The sequence below is a fragment of the Pseudonaja textilis genome, chromosome 1 (assembly GCF_049901715.1).
Source record: "Pseudonaja textilis isolate UNSWEBS1 chromosome 1, rPseTex1.2, whole genome shotgun sequence".
Classification (NCBI taxonomy): domain Eukaryota; kingdom Metazoa; phylum Chordata; class Lepidosauria; order Squamata; family Elapidae; genus Pseudonaja; species Pseudonaja textilis.
The window spans coordinates 127652876-127675904 of NC_141990.1; the positions used below are offsets into that span (position 1 = coordinate 127652876).

The following is a 23029-nucleotide window of genomic DNA, read 5'->3' on the forward strand; positions in this document are numbered from 1 at the left end:
GAAGGAACAGAAATCGGGATTGGAGTTGAGGGACGATATGAGGGGGAAGGTTTCACAAGGGAAACCTCCCACTTTTATGCCGCTGCCCTCCAGGACATTTGAGAAGTGGAGGGAACAATGGATTGCTGACAAAGATGAGTGTAGTACTTCTACGACCAGTTTAAACGCTAGTACGTTGGAATTGCTCCGTGTCAAGTATGGTGACTTAAGCATTCGTGACTCTACTCCCCGGACTGTTTCGGACAGTCCAGGGAGGGGATTTAGAATAGAAGACACATCTTTCTTTAGTTCAAGTGCCAGAGATAGCACGGATATGAGTAGGAGGAGGTGGGAGGGAGCATTTTCTATGGAAGTAGATGAATCATTAGTAGATGTAGTAGGAGTATCAGGAACTTGGAATAAAACCTCTAAACCAGTCCCAGGTTCCAGGGTTGAATTTAGGGATGCGCAGATGGGGAATAGACAAACAATTCAGGCATGAATCTGGATATTGTCCATCAGGCATGTCTGGATATTGGCCCCAAAGAATGGTTTGGGGTGGTCCTCCTCCTATAAACACTTCCTTTGATGGGAACTCTGATAGGTTAGCATTATTTTTAAGCCAAATTGTGAACCACCTAGAATTATATTCAAATTGCTATCCTTCTCAATGGTCTTTTATAGTTGTGATAACTACAACGTTAACAGGTGATGCTGCCGATTGGGCTGCAGAGTTGCATAGTGTCCATGCAAAGGAATTGATTGATGTTGGTTTGTTTTTGGATGCACTCAAAGTTCAATTTGAAGATAGGTCAAGGATACATCAATATGAAGAAGCATTAATGTCATTGAAGCAGGATGGGAGGCCTGCTGTGGAGTATGTCAGAGAGTTTTGGAAATTGGCAACTAGGTTGCATACCTGGCCGGAAAGACTATTGATTAGAGAATTTAGATCCGGTTTAGATAGAGGATTGAGGCAGGCTTGTTTTTATGGGGGAGGGGGGGTTCCCCAGAAACTGGGGGAATGGTATAAAACAGTTGTGGAGTTGGATGTGAGACTGAGGGAGTTCCGTCCTATGTTTGGAGGGTCGAAAAGACAACCAATAGGAGCAGTAGCAGCACGGGGTAAGGTGAGGGAGGAGACTAAAAGGATTGGTAGGGGAATGGGGCCCATAAGGTGTTTCTGATGCCAAGGCCTGGGACATAGGGCAATGGAGTGTCCATCTATAGAACTAGATAATAGGAAACAGGTGGCAATATTAAGTATCTTGTTCTACAGTATAGTGCTGGGGCCAGTAAGAAAGCAAGCTGAAGTAAAAATCTGCTGCCCGCATTTGTGACCCTATTTAGCATATGTCACAAAGAAAAGCAGGGCTTCTGTCTGCCTGGAAATAGGGGCAAAGGAGTGATGGGGTGGGGAATGGATGATTTGGCACCAGCAGAAAACTCTGGAATGGGAGAGGAGGTGTGGCACTTCTCTGATTCCATCGAAATTTCACATATCTTGTAAGATTTATTTTACAGAAATATGGGGGGAAGATACTAAAATTTATTTTTTAATTAAATGTTTTAGAGAAAGGATATAAACAAAGGGAAATAAAAACACATGAAAAAATATGAAAGATTAAACTACTAATAGATAAACAATGGAGCTAGAATTCCCTGGGGATTCAAGTTTTCAAAAAAAAACCCATTAAGTAATTATGATCTATAAATTATATGATATCCCTTTTATAAAAATAAGGATCACTATTCAGCTTTAAGCAGTGAATATGTATTAAATACCAGGTTCAACAATGTAGAAAACTTCCTCAGCTTGGTTAACCATTTTTCTATTTGATGGAAATAAAATAGACTTTCCAATAAGAATATATAATATCCTTGCACCAAAATGTCAAATTGACTTGCAAGATTGATATCAGACTTGCAAGGCAATCTAGGCAAGAAACACAACCAGGAATGCTAGTTCTACCTTAGGCTATATTAACAGAATCGTGCAATTCTGAAAGTGTCTCCCCCACATCCCTCACTTTTACCCTCTAAAAAACTAGGGAGGGCAAAATAGCAAATTTAAATATAGAAGACCATAATAATGAATATCCTTTAAAAAAAAACTAGAAATCCCATAGTTGAAGGAAATAAAAATGTCCCCCTCAATAATGGGGCCAACTAGATAGGTCTCTAACTCCAAGAGAACCCAGTATTGGGCCCAAAACCAGAAGTGGCACAGTGAAACCCAACTGAGTTCAATCCATTCTTTGTTTAAACCTAATCGACAGAATCTTGCCAAATTCAAGCTATAACCTTCTAATTTAACTAGATATGCCCTGAGAGAGTATTGTGTGAATTCAAGCTACCATGAAACTCTTTCCTGCCCTCTCATCCAGCTCAAGTCTGTGCCATCTTTTCTGGGAAAACTCTGTGTTGCCCAAACTGTCCCCCACAGCTCCTTCAGGTGCACATGCCATCAGACTCAGCCCTGGTCACCTAACCAGTTCTTAAGGATTTTTTGGTAGGTCGGAAGGGATGGGTCTGACTTAATTTTGGGAAGATTATTCCATAAAGTAGTTGCTGCAGCAGAGAAGACATGTCTCCTGGGACCCATCAAATGTAAATCCCTAGGTAAAGTTATCCACAGTGCTCTAGAGATTGAAAAAAGACCTGAAAGCATGGATAGAAGAGATGACTCCACCAGACTGTCAATTATTTGGAAGCCTGCACTCTCAAACAAAAAAATCCCCACACCACAAGCCAAGCAAACACCTGGGCACAAACAGCTCCCCCCCTGATACCTCCAGCTCAAACACACCCCAACCAGGCACCCAGATGAAACCTAGCTTCCTAATAAATGCTAGCCGTCTGTTTACTCGGAGCCAAGCTGCACTAAAAGCCTCTAATACAGCAAACACAATGTTGCCAGCCAATCAAGAAAAAAAAAGCTACAAAACAGACAGAAGATGTTAGAAAAACCAATCAAGCAGAACACAGCAAATTCCAAGACCAATAAACACAGACCAAGACTCCCAACCAATCAGGATGAAGAAAAAACCATTCTGGCACAGCAGTAGGCTAACACCAAATTTAAAACTGAAACGGCTGTGAAAGTCTGACTCACAGACGAACACAATACAGAAGCCTGATGATGACAGATGAGATTCTGCCGCAACGTTGCTACAACTTTAAAAGCACAACTACAATGACGTGGGAAAATACCCAAACAAAGCTGAATAACATACATATATATATGTATGTGTGTGTGTGTGTGTGTGTGTGTGTGTATATATATATATATATATATATATATATATATATATATATATACATATATAATTTTATATATACATATACATATACATATATATATAATATATATATATAATTTATATTTAATATAAAAATTATATTATATTAGCTTTTTAAAAAAATTCATATTAGTGGTCCTCGGGATTTAAAAGTATGAATTTGGTGGGCCCTGGGATCCAAAAGGTTGGCAACCCCTGTTCTCACAAACAAAGGTAATAGAGAAGCCAGATTCACTTAACAACCATGTTATTAATTTAATAACGTCAGTGATTCACTTAACAAATGTAGAAAGTAAAGTTGCAAAACGGGGCAAAACTCACTTAACAAATTTCTCACTTAACAACATAAAGTTTGGACTCAATTATGGTCATATGTTGAGGACTACTGTATGTATACCGAAAGCTCAGGACAGAAAATAAGAGCTGCTGCTGAAGGTTAGGTTAAAATACTGTGCATTTTTTGAAGTTTGGTGGAAGAACATCCACAGTGTAATTTATTCTCCAAACACAGAAATCTCTCCAGCTCTGCTCATTTACCACTGCACCACTTTTTCACTATCAACAGTACATATTTCTCCAGATATCTATCTCCCTGCTTTCTTCAGGGACACTAATTTTTCTGTTGAATTTTTCATGTTAGCTCATCCTTTGATTCCACCAAACGCATCAGCAGGATTTTGTAATTATTTTTCTACTAATATTGAAAAATGGATATAACTCTGAGTAGCATTCATTCAGTTAATAAGTTTGCTTTGCTTTTCCTTTCTGAGATCATGCCTCATAATACTGCTGACAGATGCATGAGCTCACGAAGGAAAAGTAAATAATGCAGGATTTATAAAAGGGAGAAATTATTACGTAGTGTCTTTTTCCCCAAAAAAGAAATGCTTTTTATGGGAGGACCAAGTTTCCAATTAGTAGCATTTATTAGCCATGCAACCTTGGTTACCAACATCCAAATGGAAAACAATACTCTAATCAAACTATCGTAGACAAAACTACAGCTCCATTAACACTTGCAGGCTAAGCTGCTGTATGTAAACAGGGAGCCAACCCCACTCCCTTCTAGCAAGAAAGTTGTTAGCTAGTTGGGTAAGGAACTGTATGTAAGCAAAGAACCATGTTCAGAGAGCACCAAGGACTTTACAGATCAGCTTTGAGCTATGGCTATGGTCAACTACTGGCATCATGAGCAGGTGTGACAAGTTGTAAGTAGCAGACTTAATATTCAGAATAACTGTTCCCGAGCTATTCAAGATCGACAGCTAAAAGCAATAAGCAAAAAACAAAAAAACCAACAACAAGTCAATCCAAAAAGCAGGGCTCAGACTTACAATATACTATAATGAGATAAAAAGAATGGTGTGGAAAGGAAAAAGGAAAGGAAAAACTCCTAACTTATATGGAGTTCAAGTGAAGTCCTATATAAACTATTATAAATTTTATATAGTCCCATATAAATTATTTATTTATTTACCTATTTACTTATTTAACAAATTTATAAAGCTTTCTATATCACCCAAAGTGATAGAATATAAAACCAGCAAATACAGATGAAATTGGGGTGTAATGCTAGTTCGCCTCCTCGCGGTGCACCCTGGAAAGCATTGTAGTGTGAACCAAACGACTAGGAACAATTGGCAGCCAGACTACATTGAAGAATTGGCAGTTAATGACAGTTGGCAGGCAGACATCTTTGTAGAAATCATGGCTCTCTAAATAAATGGCAATGGATTGAATGTCCATCAAGAGCTTTCACCGGCTCAATGTCTGATTTTTTTCAACATAGACCACCCTATCCTTGAATGGCTGGGTGGACTGGACATTAACATTTGAACTACTATAAGTCCATGTATTTGCCGTACACTAAATAAATAAACAGATAAAAGTGGAAATCTTATAGTTGAAGGAAATAAAAATGTTTCCCCTGCCAATAATGAAGCCATCTAGATAGGTCTTTGGTTCCAAGGAAACCCGTATCAGGTGCAAGCCCACAAAGGACACAGGGAAATCCAACTGAGTTCAATCTTTTATTTGTTACAATTAATGGACAGAATTCTGCCAAAGTTGAGCTTTACCTTCTAACTATGAGATAGAAGAGATAGAAGGAGAGTCTAAGTGTGTGGCTACCTTACCCTGAACCTCTTCCCTGTTCTCCCATCCAGTTCAGGGCTATGAAGTCTCTTGATCCAGGTCTATTCCTGGGAAAACTTTCTGCTGCTCAAACTCTCTCCCACTGCTCCTTTTGGTGCATATACCATCACATTCAGACCTGGTCACCTAACCTATTCTTAAGACTTTTTAAAAAATTGAAAGAGATGGGGTGACCTAATCTTGGAAAGAATATTCTGTATGGAGAGCTTCATAATTGAGAAGACACGTGTCCCGAGATCCACCAAATGTAAATCCATAGCCTCCCTGAAGCTCATTCAAAAGAAATGGGCAAGTACAGTATGGTGGAGCAAGAGCCAGTTTACACAGGCATCTCTCCAATTCTGTTCACTCAACTCTGCACCACCTTTTCAGCCTAAATTGTGCATATTTCTCCAGAGATCTCCCTGCTTTATTCAGTGGCACTATGTTTCTATGGATTTTTTTCTCTCAGCTCATCCTCTGATTCCACCAAACGCATCTGCAGGATTTTGTATTTACATTTCTGCCAATATTGAAAAATAAATAATCTCTGAGTAGCATTCATTCAGCTAATCAGTTGGCTTTGCTTTTCCTTTCTAAGGTCATGCCTCATACTGCTAACAGGTAGATGAGCTCACAAAGGAAAAGTAAATAAAACTTTTGGGTGGGCTGAATGAAAGCTATTCATCACAGCTTGTATCTCTACTTTGCTTTACAGTATTTGTTTATTTGCTTAATATCGCACCTATTCATCATACTATTTATTTATTTATCATATTTAATATATTTGTTTATATTGTTTAGTTAGGATTAGTATAGTTTAACTCAGTGAAGGTTTAGTTTACCTCCACTATGGAGACGTTCCTCTATTATGCAGGAGAAGTCCTCTTTAAGGTAAGAGATCCTCGGTTTTATTTATTTATTTATCAACTCACATGTCTGGCTCTAGGATTAAGGATTCAAAGAGGTAACATGACAGATAACATGACATAAGTAATGGGATCTGGAAGGAACTATATTAACATTTAATAACAAAGGAATCAAAGGATTTTCTCAGTGGTTTGCTCTTCAAGCTCGTTTCAATTTAGTTTCTGAACATTTTGTTACCAGACTAGGTAACATCATCAGCAGGATTGTCTTGTCCAGTTCTCCTTAGCTTATATATGCTTTGTGTGCCAGTTTGGTCAGTTGGTTGTTTGTTCGTTTGGAACTCTATTTAAATTATGAGCAGCTGATTGGTTCTTTTGTTGATTGGTTGTTCGAATGGTCTGGCTTCTTATATATTCATATGCTGGATCTAGGTCAATATGTTTGTTAATTGTTCATTTGGTAGTATACCAGGCCTCAACAAATGTACACGCATGGCGATTGCTGGCATGGTCAATAATTTTTGTTCCTTCCCAGTCAAACTGGTGTTCATTCATGTTGTTCAGTTCAATTGGGAAGGAACAAAAAGCACACAATTGTGGGGCTGGCTAGAGCCTTCAAATCCCTCTTCCTAATTAATTTTTAACATTGCTTGCCTCTATTAAATTTTATACATGGAGCTTATGTTTTTAATATTTCATTTATAGAGCTCCTTTATAGAGTCTCTGGGAGGGCGATGGGCAGTTCTTAAATATGATAAATAAACAAATAAATAGGGTGTGTTCTTTTCTCATATTCACTGAACTACACTGGCCATTGGTCATGGTTAAAGGCCATAGGAATGAAACACTCAGCAGATAACAGTGAACATTGTTGCTTCACTATCCCATGTCCGTTTTTAGCACCTCAGCCCTTTTTCAATTCAGCAGGTGGATGAATCCAAAGTAGTGGGGGAGGGGAGAGAGCTCACCCTTCCTACTGTTTTTGGCTGTGACAGGTGGAGACAATATTGTGGAGGGAATGCTGTCACTCTACCATATACCTGCTTATGACACACAACCCATTTGTTTACACCATCATTTGTGCACAAAAAATATACAGTGGGATGTCAGGTCACAAACATTCCTATTTGTAACCAAATCGGGTAGTGAACAAAAAATCCACCTGATTTTTTAATCGGGTCACGATTCAAAAATTGGGTAGCGAACAAAATTGGTGCAGAAAGATTCCCTTTCTGTGCCGATTTCCCCTTTGGCACCATTTTATTTTTTGACTGCACACATGTGCAGCCGACTGGTCATGCTTCTGAACATGACCAAATCAGGTCACAACCGGAGTCTGAGAACAGATTATGGTTGCAACCCAAGGCTCCACTGTACAAAAAAACTATGATTATTTTGAAGCAGAAATATTTCCAGTATGTATTAGGAATTCAGATCAAATTTTAATATAGTTCCTCCCAATTTTAAGATAAAATAATTTCTTAGCAGGATTACATGGATTATATGCAAGATTAATATTGTTTTAAAAAATATTTAGAGCTAGAGGATTAAATGTTTATTCCTAACATGCTTTTACAAATAGAGCAAAATAATAATTGTCAGCAGCTTCAGTTGTGATCAGCCTGTTTAAGGATTGCTGCTAAAAATTTAAATTCAACGAACTTTGTCCCAACTACAAATATCAACATTTTGGTTTGAGAAGGCCTACAGCAGTGGTGGGATTCAATTTTTTTTACTACCAGTTCTGTGGGCGTGGCTTGGTGGGCGTGGCAGGGGGAGGATACTGTAAAATTTCCAGTCAAAATTTCCGCTACCAGTTCTCCAGAACTGGTCAGAACCTGCTGAATACCATCTCCGGCCTACAGTATACAAATCATTGTGAAAATTAGGATAACTAGTTTATCTTCCTCTAGTTGGTTTGCCCTCAATGTTCATAGTCTTCTTTTGGCAGTACTGTCTCCAGAAATGCAAACAATATCAGAGAGACAAAGGTGAGTAACCAACCATGTTGTTTGTGTGGGTACCTGTAGCAGGAGTGGGGATAGAAGGGCACCCTTTCCTCTGCACCATAGAGGGGAAAATCTCCTTTTTTCAGAAGTACTGTCTGAGGCTCTGAACTCTCTTTAAGTTATTGGGGGGGATGTAAAAAGATCTGTTTCCCTGCATTGCAGTTTAAATAGAGTGTGCCATTTGTATTGACAAGTCTTAATTTAGTGTGTCATTGGTGGCTTAATATGCAATGTCTTTCATGAATATTGTGTAATAGCATAAGAATTTTTCCATAAAAATACAGAAGAGACAAAAGAAGTAAGAGGAAAACACTAGGAGCAGATGGCTCAGAAAAATGCCACGATAAGAGAGGTAAGTAATTCATTTCCCATACAATCCTGTTTTAAGCTGCTCTTTTTGTTTGCTTATTTGTGTTCTATGATTGGTGAATGTTTCTGGTAATTTCTGCATCTTAGCTGGAGGAGGAAAACGAGTTCTTGGCAAGCAAAGTCGCTAGCCTTGCGAACCAAAATAAGTACTCCAAGGAGAATCTCCTTCAAAGTCAAGGAAGTGAGTATAATTTTAACTTAAGAACATTGTAATTAATTTTCATTTTAAAAACAAAAGTGATTTATTTCTTCTTAAATTTAGCTTTACAAATACTTGTTATTTTGTTATTCTTTGCCAGGGCCTGCCTAAGAGGAAGAAGACCTTCCAAGTGAGAAACTTTTTCTTGGAAAAGACCAAGGAAAACACAGGTACTATATAAATAAATAACTATATAAATATATATATATATATATAAATAAGGAGATGTGATTAAATTAGTAAGTTAATTAGTGGCCTGAATTAGTGGATCAAAGAAATGCTATGGATGTAGTATATGTAGAATTCAGTAAGGCATTTGACAAAGTAGACCACAGTCTTCTATCTTAACAAGATGGAACAATGTGAGATAGTACCACCACCACTAGATGGCTTTGCACTTGGCTGATCAAACACATTCAGTATGTAGGCCTCAGTGAAACTACAACTACCTGGAGGGAAGCATGCAGTGAGCTACCTCAAGGTTCTGTCTTAGGCTCTTCAATATGTTCATCAATGAGCTAAATGAAGGGATAGAAGGGGACCTGATGACATTTGTAGAAAGAAAGCACAGAATAGGCAGTCACTGGCTCAATAGTAGCAACTATGAGCCAGACTTTTTTCTGCAGCTGCCAGAAAAGCCAATGCAGTTCTAGGCTGCCTTAAGAAAAGGATTTGCTCAAAATCAAAAGTGACAGTCCTGTTCTATACCACACTAGTGAGGCCACACATGGAATACTGCATCCAGTTCTGGTTGCCATGATACCAAAAAGACACTGAGACTTTAGAAAGCGTGCAGAGAACAGCAACTAAGATGATAAGAGGTCTGGAGGCTAAATTGCATGAGAACTGCTTTAGGGAATTAGCGATGTCTAACCTATCAAAGAGAAAGATTAGGGATGACATGATAACTGTCTTCCAGTACTTGAGGGGCAGTCATACAGATGAGTGGGTTGATATATTTTCAAAAGCTCCTAAGTCCTAGACAAGAAGCAATGCGTGGAAGCTCTTTAAAGTAAGATGCTATCTGGAACTAAGAAATTTCCAAACAGTGAGACCAATTAATCAGTGGAATAGCTTGTCTGCCGGAGTGGTGTGTGCTCCATCACTGGAGGTTTTCAAGAAAAGATTGGATGTCCGTTTATTCAGGATGGTATAACAACACCTGCTTTGGGCAGGGGGTTTGACTAGAAGACTTCCAAGGTCCTTTCCAGCCATATGATTCTAGATGATGAGAAAGCAACTACTGTTAATCATAGCCCTATAATATGTAAGGAAGGGATGAAGGAAATGTATTCAGTTTTAATCAGATACAGAAGCGTGGGGTCCTTAATGCTGTGGGGTCCTTAATGCTCTCTGAGCTTGGTGGGTTTTTTTGCAGACTTTTCATTACCCAGCTAAGTAACATTAGCTGTACATATTTACAGCCAAATATTCTTCTCTTACACTCCTTTCCCCCAGGCTGCAAATGAACAAGGCGCTGGCAGTGATTTCAAAGAGTGTGAGAAACTAAAAGCAGAAATCCCGTGTTTCCACCAAGAAATGGATCAGTTGAAAATTGTAAGTATCTTGCATCATAGTAAGAAATTAGAACAACCTCAGTAAGTAAAATTATATAATAATTAGTTGTATAATTAACTGCAAAATAATCAGTTCTAAGAGTATCGGCAAGTGCAATTTAATAAAATGCATTGTTTCTTAACACACCACAACATAAAAACAATGAAATATACAGATAATACTGTTTTAAAATATTTGTTTAACTGTTTTCAGATTCTGCTGTAACCTCAGATAACACCTATAAGTGTGTTGAAAAGGTAAATAAATAAGACATTATGTTTTTCTATTTGGTAGAAAAAGTTACCATACAAGATTCAGTAGTAAAAATAAAATCAATTTTGCAACACAATGTTTATACTTATACAACACCTTGGGATGAGGAGCCACAAAGCAACATATTATGACTGATGGAAGCAACTAGCAGATAGAAGTAGAAGTGGAGTAAGCATTATGATAGGTTTTTCTTTCATTCTGAATTATGATCTATATGTAAACAAACTCCACCTTTTAATACTCTTTCATAGGATAACAGAGTGGGAAGGGATCTTGGAGGTCATCTAGTCCACCCCCCCACTCCCATAGGAGACCCTACACCATTTCTGACAGATGGCAGTCCAGTCTCTTTTTGAAAGCTTCCAGTGATGAAGCAAAGGACCACCTGGTAAGCAGCTGCAAGATTGCACAGACTGATTACAAGCAAAGGCATGACAAAGTAGCAGCGATGGTGCACTAAAAGATCTGCACGAAATATCATTTGCCTGCAAGCAAGAACTGATGGGACCATAAAATGGAGAAAGTCATAGAAAATTAAGAAGTTAAATTGTTTTCAGACTTTAGAATTCAAACAGAATAACACCTGGACTTAACAATTGTCAATAAAAACGAGAAAAAAGTCTGGATAGTGAATGTGGGAGCGCTTGGAGACAGCAGAAGAGAAGAGAAACAAAATATAAAGACCTACGAACAGAAATAGAATGACTGTGGCAAAGTCAAGCAAGGGTAGTACCAATAGTAATAGGTGCCTTGGGTTTAGTCCCCCGAAAAACCTGGAGCACCACTTGAACACCACAGGCATTGACAAATTCGCCATAAGTCAATTGCAGAAGGCAGCTTTGCTGGGAACAGCTTCCATCCTGCAACGATATCTGTAACACCATCAAACATCCAGATCTGCCTATCCCAGGTCCTTGGTGAGGACTCAATGGATGGACAAAAATGCCAAACCCAGTCTGACCACGTGACAAACCATAATAAGTAAAGCCTTGAAATACAATTTTGGTACAGCAGCAAAATATTATTCTCTATAATTTACAGGATCCCAGTCCCAGCATGACTTTCAGTTTTCATGGGACTGGGATCAACATAGTAAGCTAATATATTAAATACATTATTAAACTAATAAATATAATAAACAGTCCAAGTAGCATTTAATACTTTATACCTTGACAACAGGAAATTAGAAGAAGCATGATTATAGAAAGCATAAAACCATTTTCTTACTATATATTATTAGGGAGGGGCTGTCTTCACCCTCTTTCTTTCACACAAATACATCCTCTCCCTCCTGGTAATCCAGACTACATTCCATCACACTACTTGTATGATTTTAATTTGCATCAAGAAGTTCACCTAGAATCAACTCTTACCCAAGCAAATGGATTGCTATATAGTAATAAATGGGATCTGACTGCAAGCAAACAGGGAGAGGATATAGTGAAGGGGGAAAGCTCTTCTAGTAATGACAGGTTGAAGAAGTATACAAGTAGTTCTCAACTTATGACCACAATTGAGTCCAAAATTTATGTTGCTAAATGAGACAGTTGTTAAGTAAATTTTACCCCTTTTTTGCCATAATTGTTAGGTGAATCAGTACAGTTGCTAAGATAGTAACATGGTTGTTAAGTAAATCTGGCTTCCCCATTGACTCTGCTTGTCAGAAGGTCACAAAGGATGATCCCAGGACATTGCAACCATTGTAAATACATGTCAGAATTTTTGATCATGGGGTGTTGCAACCGCCATATGTGTGAAAAGGATTTTTTTAGTGGTGTTATAACTTTGAATGGTCATGAAATGAATGATTGTAAATCGAGGGCTATCTGTAGAGGGAGGCATCAGGCTGGTCGTTCTAGAGAAATGGGGATGATCGCTGTGGTGCCATCTCCACTTTTGGCCTGATTGCTTTAGTCTTGATGGCCATGTTTCTGGAGACATTGTCTCAGACTGCTGTTGGTAAATACCAGGTCTGAATGGATTAAGTCTATGTTTGCACGTAAGTTCGTTTTGAATTAAGAAATGAACCTGATGGATATTATAAAAACTTAGCGAGGCAAGGAGGCCCATGTTGCCGAATCAGAAATCTACCTTCCCAGGTTGGGGAATCATCCATTAACCATGTTCCTGAGATAAGAGTAGTGATTCTCTGGATATTTGATAGTCACTAAAAGTTATCTCTGTTTCTTAGCTGAGCGAGTTAATGTTGTCATGTGTTGTCATTTCTGTGGTCATGTGGCCAGCATGTCTATACACCGAAGACACAAGAAATGCTGTTACCTTCTCACCTAAGTGATCTTAATTAATATTAATCTTGCATTTGCATGCTTTCAAACTGCTAAGTGGGCAGCAGCTGGGGCAAGTAACAGGAGCTCACTCTAGTGCACAGAGCCCAGGTCTCTAACTTGGACTGTAAGCTTCCACCTGACAAGCTCAGCGTCTTTAACAGCTGAGCCATCATGCCCCATGATCGTTACAAGGGAGCTATATTTCGGTTGCAATAGACAATGAATCAGAGTCTAAATGGTCAGACCAGTTTGGGGATCCTGTTCTTACACTGCTTACTTTTGTTATATAGCAGCAGCTTCCAGACATGATTGAGAGCTGGATTTGGTGTTCAGCTGTTCATGCTGAACAACTTCAATCTCCATGCCGTGCAAGCTTTGACACCCAGATACCAGCAGGATTGCCTACCCCAAAAAGAATCAATCCATCCAATGTGTACTTCATTGATCATCCCCAGCCCAGCTGAAATATAATGAAGAAGGGAGCAACAAAACAAGTTTTTTTATCAGTGATCTTTTTGTCTGTCCTTATCCCCAGAAAGGCAGATGGATCCTGCCCTTTTTAGAAGAGTAGTTGAAATGAAACACAGAGCATTTGGTAGTTGTTGCACTGAGTATGTGTCAAGCAAATTTTATTATTTTACTATCGTTAGCCATGAAGGTTGTGAATTGGGAAGACGTCTCAGCCATCTTTTGTGATGAAAATATATGGTTCTTGTCAAAGGTAGATAAAAAAAAAAAGCAGGAGTTTTAGCTTTCACCACTGGAGTGATGCCTAAGATTTATTATTTCCTTTAATAATGAAAAAGTAAGAAAGCTGGAGTTGGGCTGTTAGCTCCTCCAGCGAAGAAAAATAGTGGCAAACATTCAATTGCATTCATCCTTTGTAGAAAGGTAATAAAACAACCTTGCCTTAAATGTTTACCTCTCATGAATCTCCTCAGCCTGAAGCACTGATATTCATCAGAGAGGAAATATCTTGCTACTTATGTTTTGCCCTCACTCCAGAGGTTTGTTATATCCAAGACAACGAAAAGCATTTCCCAAGGCAAAATATTTACACACAGGGAAAAAGAATTCAGAAGTTTACAGGAAACTATAAGCAGATATAAAACTATTATTTTAGCACCAGTGAAACAGTTTTGACTATGTGAAGGAATGCTGAACATTTGAAGTTTACAGGATTAATATTCAGTAGGAGAATATAATGGAAATGCTGTGAGTAGAAATGAGAGGAACTCCTAAAACTAAATGCTGAAACACAAGGCTTCAACTTTGTTCAGAATAAAGCTGGAACTCCCTGCTCAAGCAGGACACCCTATACAATTTGAGACAAGTGTCTGTCCAATCTCTTCTTAAAAACCACTAATGATGAAGCACTTACAGCTTCTGGTGGCAAGCTGTTCCACTGTTTCATTGTTCTCATTGTTCGGAAGTTTCCCCTTAGTTCCAGGTTGCTTCTTTCCTTCATTAGTTTCCATCCATTGTCTCTTGTCTTGCCTTCTTTGGAAAAGCACCAGAAGTGCTGAAACGCAAAGATTAATATTTGGATTAAAAGATTAACAATGTAAAAGTTTAATTTAGAATGAACTTAAATGCTGACTTTGTGTTTTTCTAATTCCTGGGTAATAAGCTACAGGGAAGAAATAACTTAACTTCCACATGATTTTTTCTTTACTTCCTAGTGCTAACCTGTGGTGCCCCAATTATGTCACTTCCAGGACGCATTCGGCCTGTGGGCTGTGAGTTTGACACCCCTGGTCTAGCTCATCTAACTTACGGTTTAAATCTGAACATCCTAAATGGGGCAATGTTGAATGACAGGAAAATATACATACTTAAGAGCCTAGGTGGCTCAGTGGTTAGATTACAAACTACTTCTGCTAACAGCCAGCTGCTTGCAATTTGGCAGTTTGAATCCCACCAGGCTCAAGGTTGACTTAGCCTTCCATCCTTCTGAGGTGGGTAAAATAATGATCCAGATTGTTGGGCGCAATATGGTGCCTCTGTAGACCAGTTAGAGAGGGTTATAAAGTACTATAAAGCGGTATATAAGTCTAAGTGCTATTGCTACTGGGGGGAGGGGAATGAGCAATACAGATTCTTTTATTTCTTTATTGTTTGCTTGTTTTTGTATCCCACCTTTATTGTTTTTACAAATAACCCAAGGCAGTGAACATGCCCAACAAATGTTCTTCCTCTTATTTTCCCCACAACAGCAACCCTATGAGGTGAGTAGGGCTGAGAGAGAGTAACTGGCCCAAGGTCACCTGGTTGGTTTTCATGTCTAAGGCAGGACTAGATTATATCATCATCTCAAATAATATGGCTGATTTGTTAATTTCATTTCAGAACACAATGGGCAGGCTAGAAAGTGACTACCCTCCCAGTAATTTTACACTTAAAACTATTTGTATTTTACGAACACACTGATTCATTCCACCAAGCTGACTTAGAAAATGACAGATGTAACAGGAGAATAAAATAGGCTGATAAGATAAACTATGCTGTTTTCCAATTATTACCTTCACAATAATGAAGCAATGCAATAAATTGCATGTAAAATGATGATGAGACCAATGGCAACGAGAGTAATAAATTGCTGGACCTTCACAAGCATACCACCAAATTACAGGGAGTTCTAATGAACCAAGTAGCAAAGGCAGACCTCTTAAGATACAGAGCTCAAAACTATGGTTTTATAAAGACTGATTAAAGGCAAAAATAGATCTTGTCCACAGTTACAAATAATCCAGGAATAAAATTAGGGATGAACCCCCAGAATCTCTTTCAAAACAAATGCCAGTAAAAGCATTTAATCATAGATTAAAAAAAGATAGTGAACATAGCAAGATGGTTCCAACTCAATGAAGCCATGAGTGATTCACATATATTGTGGCACAATAGTTCACAACCCCAAGCCTAAGAATTGAATGCTAATTCCAGTCTCTATCCCGGAGGCCTTTTCCAGTGTCTATACTCTCCACAAGCTGGCATAGCACTGCCCTGGACTGCATAATAATGCTGTCCATTTGTATCCATCAGAGATATAAGTCAATTAATTGAGCAATTGAAGCCCTAGATAATGATTTTATTCCCACTGAAGTTCTCAAAAATAACATCATGAGACTTCCATTCTTACCGCGTTTTTCACTTTTATTGGCAACACCACTCATATTCTGGAAGATTAGGTTATAGTCATCATAATTCCAATTTATAAAAAAGGACAAAAGAAAATTCTGGCCAACTACCATCCAAACAGTTTTTAAAATATAATTAGCAAAATCTATGCTAACTACCTAAATGAGAAGTTCTATGACTGGACTGAAGATAATATCCTAGCTGAAGAAAAGCCTGCATTTAGACCATTTTAGATTTGAAATAGGCCAAGCAATACTACTACAACACCTGCTGGTAGTAGAGTAATACATCTAAGAATCAAAAAGTCATCTTTTGTATATTTTGTTTTGTATATTTCAAATCTGCATTTGACTCTATAGTAAGAGAACTATTGTGGAAGCAGCTGATATCTGCCAACATAGATAAATCATTACTTTTATTATTAAACTTTACAGTAATACTAACCTGAAATAAAATGCGGTCCCAAAGGGCAGTTAATTATAATTATACTAACAGAAAGAATAAAGCAAAGTTGTATTCTTGCGCCATTAAATTTAAATTTTTATATGAAGTCAGTTACACAAACTTTAATAAAGCAATTTTCACCCACCAAAGCTAACCAAAAGACGACTTTCAGTTCTCCTATATGATGACAATGTGATTATTCTATGGTAGGGATGTGAAAAATCCTTAGACCACTTGCTTAATATTCTGAAAAAGAAAAATTGATGATAAATTACCAAAAGCAAAACTTCTGACCTTTAATAGAAGATCTAAAATTTATAATCAGTATATTAATGGCAATAAATACCAAGCAAGTTAAATGTTTTAGCTACTTGGGAATTATCTTTCATTCCTCAGGATGGAACGTAGGGACTCACACTCACCCACAGATCGTAGGATGCCCAAAGAAGGGCTATTATCCTTTGGTTTCTCTAGAGGTTGGCATTATGTTACAGCTGAAATAAAACTATTTAAGGCAAAAGTTATGGCACAACTACATAGAATTCTACTGGGGTGTTATATTAACTGAACTGAAGTCCAGAGGGTATAAGCCAAGTATCTAAGAATGATCATGCAGGTCCCCAGATGCATATCTAATACAGCTTTAAGACTAAAATTAGGAATAACAAAGGTAGAAGTCAGGATCTGGATGGTTATCTTTAATTATCTCAATTGCTTCACTTTGCATGCAAAAGCTCATCTCGCCAATAAATAAATGGATACACTGAATACACACAGAGACACTTGCTCTCTTCCAGTAAATTTTGCATATATTTCAGCAACTGTGCGCAAAGGGGTTTGAGCAGTTGCTACAATGAGCCAATTGCAGATATGACGGGCCTTTTTTTTTTTCCTTTTGTTCCCCAATCAGGCACTATTACTAATAACTACAACGATGTCTGCGAGGTGCCTCAATGGCTGGACTACGATAGAGAAAAAGACAATCTTCAAGTACGCCTGCAGACAGGCACCAGGAACAGACACTGGAAAATGCATGTGATGCAATGCGCCTGAAGGCACAGAAGTTCCTCCCCTGCTTCACATAAAAAGGAAAGAAATGGCTGGCTCCCACGTTATTCACAATTCAATCCGCTGGAAAAAGAAAATGGGAAAAGGATGATGCTTTGCATACAGCTAATCTGTAGCCAAAGATTAGAGGGAGCCAGATGAGAATAATGTAAATTTCACCCCAGCTTCATTTATGTAATTTACTAAGCAAGATTTATATAAATGATAAACTTATATCATGTATAGATAGTCCTCAGCTTACCACCACAATTGAGCCCAAAATTTTGGTTGCTATGCAAGACAGCTGTTAACTGAGTTGTGCCTCAACTTATGACCTTTTTGTCACAATTGTTAAGCGAATCACTGCAGTTGTTAAGTGAATCATGTAAACATTAAGTGAATCTTCATTCCCTCACTGATTTTGCTTGTCAGAAGCGGGCTGGGAAGTGCCCTAAGTTGGATCATGTGACCATGGGGGATGTAGCAATTGACGAAAGTAGGAAAAATGGTCATGACTCAATGCTATTGTAATTTTGGTCACTACATGAATGGTTGTAAATCAAGGATTACTGTATATATCTACATCACATTGCACAGCGATAATAAGATGCTCAGGAGTGTATTTGACTACAGGTAGTCCTCGACCCACGACCGCAATTGAGACCAGAATATATGTTGCTAAGTGAGAAATTTGTTAAGTGAGTTTGGCCCCATTTTATGACATTTCTTGTAACATCTGTTAAGTGAATCATTGTAGTTGTTAAATCAGTAACATGGTTGTTAAGTGAATCTGGCTTCCCCATTGAATTTGCTTGTCAGAAGGTGGTAAAAGATGATCACATGATTCCCGGGACACTGCAATCGTCATAAGTATGAACCAGTTGTCAAGCATCTGAATGTAAATCATGTGACCACGGGGATGGTGCAACAGTCATAACTGTAAAAAATGGTTGTGAGTCACTTTTTTTAGTGCCGCTGTAACTTTTGAATGGTCACTAAATGAATTATTGTAAATGAAGGACTATCTGTAGTCATTAATCAGGACAGATGTAAAAGTATAAAATTTATTCCTAATATGGCACTGATCCCATCAATGTCAATCTCTACCAGGAGCACCCTTTGTATTTGAAATTCTGATAATACAATGGGAAAACCTCTGTATATATAGCTAAATACTGGTTGAAACCCCTCTCTTTAAACCATATAGAACTCCTGCACATGGGGCCACATCCTGCACAGTTTATTTATTTGGCTGCCCATCTATGTAGCATCTTTCACAAATGTAGCCAACTTACTGCTACTTTTTAAGTCAAGATCATTTATGAAGCAAGTTAAAAAGCACCATTTGATTTCTATTTTTAAAGGACAGATAATATCCTATGACCATTGGACTTTTGGGTGAGGAATAATTAACTAACATAGGGGTCCTCAACCCCCAGGCTGCAGCCTACTACTGGGCTGCGGTCAATTCAGAACCAGGCCATGGTATTGCACGCATGCAGCTCCACTTATATGTGCAGTGGGTGGGCAAGTGAACACACACCTCCATTTGTGCAAGCAGCAGGCATATGTGCATATTGTGTATATGGAGCTGCTCCTGCATATTCACCCATCGCTCATGCAGAACCATCCCCTATCCTCTGCCAGTTCACAAAGCTGGAAGGTTGGAGATCAGTGAACTAACACACCTCCAAATGAGCAGAGTCGATGTCACAGCCATGACCAAAAGACCAGTGAATAAATAATTTCTTTGAAATCTCTCCAGAAAAGGAGAAGATGGAAGATCACCGAATAGTACTTTGGAGAGCTGCTACTTCTGAGGGGACCACAGGACAGTGGTTCTTTTTATAGGTTTGAAAACCAGGAAGACCAAGACAAACCATCAATCTCTCAAGCACAGCAGACCCTTTTAAAGAATATCGGGTCCATTAATCCCACTTTCTAAATCACTTTTGGAATTTTTTGAATTATCTGAAGGCGAAACGAGATTTTCAGAATCACAAATTTGCGAAACCAAGTGGTGAGTTTATTTTCATTGCACAATAAAAGAAAACCTACAAGCTTAAGAATTTGAAGAATTTGAAATTGTTATGAGCTACAATCCAAGCTTGATATTGAATCTTACGATGTTGCTCCAGTTGAGCCTGTGCTTCAGAACTGTCTGCCAAAATTCAATTGAGTCTGATCAGCCATAAGCATCTCCTGTTCACCTGGAGCAATCAGATGACAAGGCACAATCACCAAACCTCAAGTCTAGGAGCATACAAAAGTGAGCAAACCAATGTTCATCAGAGAGGTTCTCAAAAACAAAGGCAAAGGATGAATAATTGCAGCCAGCTCACTACAGACAGATTTAGGTATCTCCTTTGCTTGTTGGAAACAACGTTCAGCTCTTGATTTGTATTCCTGCTTCTTGTTTTTAACTCTTGACCCTTGGACAGGCTGATTACCCAGTTTGGCATCCTGTGACTTTTGGAACGTCTCTAGACTATGCATTGCTGCATTGTTTACCAGTTATTTCTGTTTTCTTTTATATACCTAAATTGTGGTAAATATTCTTGCTTTTAAAATATTGTTTGTATGTGTGCGTCAACAACTTTGAAACAGATTAGAAATAAGGAACTTTTAAAAAGCTATATAAGAGTTAAAGTTATAAACAAATTAAATGATCAGAAAAGATCAGAATATTAGGTCCTTTGCTATAAGCTTTTGGAAAAAAATATAAACAAATAGCATCTTAGTGGGAATTAAATTGTTTAGTCTGTCTTCAGTTATACGAGAAATTTGAACTTTTGTGATTTCAGAAATAGGACACTAGAGGGGACTAAGGATTCCAGGCAGGAAAAAAAAACGGGGGTGGGGAGGTTTGACTTTTATGTTTGGTCAGCATTACAGATAAAATAACAGAAAATAGGATTACATGTGAAATTTGTAAAGAACAGAAATCAGATCTGTGAAGAATAGGGTCAGAAAACAGGAGCTGCAATGCAACATGTCTGCTTCTATGGATATATTATTTCCAAGAGTTGTTCAAGAAGAAATAACAATATGAAAGAGAATACCTTGGAAGGTCTACAGGATAAAAAGCTGAAACAAACTTTACCTGATGCAGAACTATTAGAATATAAAGAAATATTGAAATACTGGAAAATAAAAACTAATGTGAATTATAAAACAGAGATGACATCTTAAGTGGGAATGCCAATTAAAAGCCAAGAGAATAACCTGGACTTCTTAATGGATTTATAAAAGACTTGAAGAAGCCTTTGAAACAGAAAAAAGGAAATTGAAGAGTGATCAAATCCTATGACATCTGAATGAATTAAAGACTCTTAGAAACAAAAGGAAGGAGTACATAGTTGGCTTGTTTGACCCAGGTTAAAACAATATAATTCTAAATGTAAATCTGGGAATCTTCTAAAATGTGTATTTTACTGCCACCAGGACTGAAATGCTAATGAGTTATGGATTTGTGTATTAATAATGGATGGGTTAAGGGAAGAAGATATACTTCTATGTAACCTTATGAGGGTAAAGAATGACTAAATTTGCTTGTACTTGTGATAAAGATTGGAAATCGCTTATTTAAATATTTCTCTTCTCCTTTTCTTTTTTTGTACATTCTATTCTTCCTTTTTCTTTCACAGTTTATATCATCATTATTTCTTAAAAGAATCAATAAATGTTTTAAAAAATATCTTATGACTTCTTAAAGAAATTGCTTGGGGAACTTTATGAGACACCGATGAGCAGTCCTTCTGACGCTTTACTTGTTTTCTGGAAGAAGAAGGAAGCTGTAGCCTTGGATAGTTTGTACCTATCAGTCTCTCCCTACTTGCTGATCCGAAGGGACTTCTTGGTTTACAGAAGTATTCCAGGAGATGAAGCAGAAGAGACCCTTAGAACACAGCTGGTGGAAAAGAAGGAAGGAATCCAACAGATTCCAGGTTAGAACGTATCTGTACCTATGGCAACTAGACTGGTCAAACAGTATTTCTCAGCTTTTATTATATACAAAGACTGCTTCTGAGTGTGCCTGTTTAAAGTGACCTATATCCCATTTGAGATAGATTTGCTGGAAGACCAATTATAGAACTTCTGAGAGAAATATTCTCTGCATCCGAAGGATTAACCTAGTCCTCAAATTCATTGGGATGCCAACTGGGCCAGAAGTGACTTGTGATATTATCCGGGATGAGATAATATGAGGCTTTAAATAAAAGCTTACTTCAGCACAAGAACTGCACTGATTGCACTTGTAGATTATTTTTGGCAAGACCAGATGTTGTATGATCTTTCAGCAGCTTTCAGTGTCATCAACCACGATACCACTTGGACCAACTCTGAGGGTTGGGAATGAGGAGCATTGTATTACAGTGCCTTTCCTCTTCCTGAAAAAGCAGTTTCAGCTGGTAGTGATGAAGAGGGAGTTGTTGAGTCTGAGATCCTTTGAATATAAGGTGTCACAGGCCTCAGCACTTCACTTCAACATCTACATGAAATTATTAAGGGGAGTTACGTGCGGGCATAGCTTTGCATATTAATAGCAAAGTGAACCGGCACTGTCCTGATTGGTGTCTGGATGAGCTTAAAACTTGAATTTAAAAAAAGAAAAAGCTTTGGTTCAATCCCAGAGACATGGCATGACTTTGGGTGCAAAAGTCATCTGGTTCCAGGAATATTTCCTGGATGGGATTATATCCCTCTGTACTGATTTGATTCATAATCTGGAGGTCTTTCTTGAGCCTCAGTTCCTCCATTTGCACAACTCAGTTTTATGTGACAGTCAAGACCTTTTCTAGAACAGCAGGCTCAACACTCATGTCTTAAGTCATATTGTGTTTGGACCATTGCAATGTATTCTATATGGGGCACTGTACATAGGGCTGTATTTGAAAACCACTTTGAAGCTACAGTTGGGTAGAATGCAGTGGTTGAAATAGCCATTAATGCTTCATATGACACTGCTGTTGTGTTATTTTGGGAGCAACACCAGTTACCAGTTGGCTTCCAAGAACAATTTAAGATGCTGGTTATCACCTTTAGAACTCGATTGAAAATCTGGATATTTGGGGAACCTCCTTCTCCCAATTGGTTCTGTCAATCTGATAAGATTTTGTAGAAAAAAAGCCTATTTCAAGTCCCTTCACTTAAGAATCATCCAAGATGCCCTGGAGTGAACCTTTTCTATTGCCGGCTCTCTTCTAGGAATAATGTTTCATTGAGATCTAGTGAGTCTATACCTGCTGGGTTTCAGAAAGGCCCTAACAAACTGGCTTTTTCAATAGTCCTGGGGAATGAGGATGTTATGAAATACAGGTAGTCCTCAACTTATAGCTATTCATTTAACGATTGTTCGAAGTTATGACACTGAAAAACGTAACATGACAATTTTTCACATGACTGTTGCAGCATCCCCATG

General features: G+C 38.1%; 2 long non-coding RNA genes across 2 annotated transcripts in view; one reads left to right on the plus strand and one right to left on the minus strand.

Annotated features, from left to right (window-relative positions):
• Positions 1-23029, minus strand: part of LOC148127804 (uncharacterized) — a 74325-nt gene that overhangs the window by 41332 nt on the left and 9964 nt on the right. The window contains exon 3 of the long non-coding RNA XR_015740113.1: positions 16706-16806. This is a non-coding gene — a long non-coding RNA (uncharacterized LOC148127804). The remainder of the gene's footprint in view (positions 1-16705; positions 16807-23029) is intronic.
• On the plus strand, positions 8981-21810 carry LOC148127805 (uncharacterized). Its single transcript, XR_015740112.1, has 5 exons — positions 8981-9030; positions 10319-10417; positions 10631-10674; positions 10942-11078; positions 21255-21810. It is a non-coding gene; the product is annotated as an uncharacterized LOC148127805 (long non-coding RNA).